Raw genomic sequence first — 3,012 nt, forward strand, 5'->3', positions numbered from 1 at the left:
GATGAGTCATCAACCACTACCAACAATTATATTCTATCTGCCACAATATTATCCTCTTGCTAGACAGAATCATTTGGTAATACCTGCTCTATGATACCAATAAATCAATCATTGGTTTTTTGATACTGTTAGTGGGTTACCTGCAGATATCGTTTACATTAAATAGATTAACAGGCACTCAAAGGTCAACTAGTTAAATATGACTACTGAATGTCTGGTTTTGCTTGGCAAATAAAAAGATCTCTGCGCAGAAAATTAAGTTTGACTAAACTTACAAAAAAATTTGTATTCTAAATTTGAGACTTATTATAAGGAGAAAAGTGTTTCGTGCAGTTCAAATAAATTTAAAAAAAATAAAACAACTGTAAAGGTGTTTGAATGTGAAATGATTTGCAAGTAATAGCTAGATACAGTCTGTTACAATGAAGAATGACTTTATACTGATACAATTAATACAAACTGAGAAAACAAAATAACAATCATGAATATGTTGAATCAATATTAGCAGTGAGCACATAGAAGTGTAAAAAGGTTACTGTTTCAATCCCGGTGTATTCTAAGTTTTGATGGACAATACTAGTGCAAGCGTATAGCAGTGAAGCACGCAATAATACTTTGTCTTACCATACGAAAAAAGTTTTCAGTGTTTAATGTTTTAGCGAATGCCTTAGGAATAACAGAAATTGATGACGTTGTGAAAATTCAAGTTGAGTTGACGCATTTAAAAATAACAAATTAAAAAAGTAATGAGTAATGGTAAAAAAATATTTTAGAGAAATTTCTAAAAAAAAAACAAATGCAAAAGGTGGTATTTATAATAAAAAGTGCATATTTAGCATGTGCAATAATAAATGAATGATAAAAATGATAAGCATTGTGGTTAGGCGCTTGCTTAAAGACTTACGATTTGAATGTTGCGGTTGAAATTTTGAGCTAGATTTTCATTGCTACAACCGGACACATGAGTGACAGAAAACCGAAGACAAATTAACAACAAACTTTGAGATTTATTTATATATATTTCTCAAAGTATGTCTGTCGTCTGTCTGTCATTCCGGCTATAGCTATTATTAGAACAGCTGTAGCTGGACAACAATGCTGATGCAACGTCATGCACTGCGTTTCCATGACACACATAACTCACAAATTTGAGCCCATTCGAAAGTTATCTGCGTCATGAAAGCCGCATAAATCCGCAGCCTAAGCGAGTTTTGCGATCCGCAAAACTTTATCGAATCCATCGTGCTTGCGAATCATCGAAACGGAACTTGCAATTAATGCGCACTAGAATATCGATGGCTATTACATTATAAACATTTTCACGCTTCAGTCGTTTTTATTTTGATTTCAGCAGTCTCAATGCGCCAACGTTACTAACGATTGCTGCTAAGCTTAGTGTGACAAGACTGCGTAGTTATTTATAGAGTCATTAATTAGGCTAATATTTGACCTATGGGGTCAAGCGCTGCCGCCCGTTAAATCCACATCGGCAGGTGTTCATTGAAACGCTTGATTGCAAAGTAACTCAACTTGCGAATCATTCAAATTATGTGAATCATGCGAATTATGTGAATCATGGAAACATAGTGATTGAGCACCGTATTTAGAAGCCTAGCTTATTAAGCAGCTTACTGGAATTTTCCATTGGCAATATCCCTAGCAAATAGCTTGAAAGTTAAAGTTGTTTGACAAGGTTTTAAAACCTTTACAGTTGTTTTAACTTATTTCAACTACACAAAACACTTCTCTCATGATATGTACAGTAGTTTGAAAGTTAGAATGGAAAATGTTCTTATATGTTAAATACAAATAAGTTTTCTGTCCAAAGACTTTTTTATTACTTTGGCAACGCCGGGTAGCACAGCTAGTATATATATAGATTTGCCTTGAGAGGTATTTGTTGTCACTGTTCAGCTGTTTTAGTTATCCTCAATAGTGAGCCATTTGTCATCGCAATAAAATATTGATGAATCCATAGGTGTATTCGTTTCATTGGTTTTTGCTAATTGTGTTGGAGGCTTTTTAGTCATAAACAATGTGATCATGAGTGTGGAAATATCGAAGATCTATGTCATACAAAAGATAGCATGATTGTTTTTATCTGATTATGAATAGACTCAGTAATTGAACACATTTCAACCAAGAGTGGCTTTCAGAGCTTTCACAAAGTGAGATCGTTTGATATGGCATCGCTACACATATGTTCACAGTTACGTTTGGTCTTTGGTGACCTCTTGTTGGTTAGAAGCCCAGAAAAGGGTTACAGGAAATGTTTATATGATTACTAACTCAAGCATCACCTTTGAACTTTACAACTTGTCATTAAAACTATAACTATTATGTCACTGATTATTACAACTTTATGTGGCTTATCATGGTAACATAACGGAACACATGGAGGGAAACAAAAACCATAGTTATCATATATTGATGGAGGAATAGCGTGCTTTTAAGCTCTGTGGCTTGTATTCGCATGAAGCAAGGTAACCAGTGATGACCAATCTACTACAGAAAGCTCAGGCTGTATAGAAAGTGTTTGATCTAAACAGAAACTAACAGTTGATGAGGGTGGTTTCTATATGAGAGGGGTTTCCATATCTTTTCTTCAATATTACTCTCATCAACTTGGAATCAGGTTTAACTGAACTACTGTAGAGGAAACTCCTCTACCACTTATGTAATTATTGAGGGTCTACTAACATACTTCTCGTTATGTTGATAGAATAACCACAGTTTCTCTAAGGCTAATAATAAACCAGTAGCTGCTACCAAATGACTGGGACTGTAGTCAACCTGCCAATGGTAAAGTTTCTACGCCTCGTTGTTTTTAACAGTCATGTATATTGATCCAGTTATTGAGTTTAGAAATAAAAGTAATTAGTGACCGTTGTGCAAATGCATACCTTAAAGACCACTGATAACTGAGCCATAAAATAAAAACATTGTATTTTCAATGCTCTATTAAAACTAGCTGTAGTCCAATTGCTGAGGGACTGGCAGTGAATCATACTC

Source organism: Watersipora subatra, chromosome 6 (assembly GCF_963576615.1).
Source record: "Watersipora subatra chromosome 6, tzWatSuba1.1, whole genome shotgun sequence".
In the NCBI taxonomy this organism is placed as follows: domain Eukaryota; kingdom Metazoa; phylum Bryozoa; class Gymnolaemata; order Cheilostomatida; family Watersiporidae; genus Watersipora; species Watersipora subatra.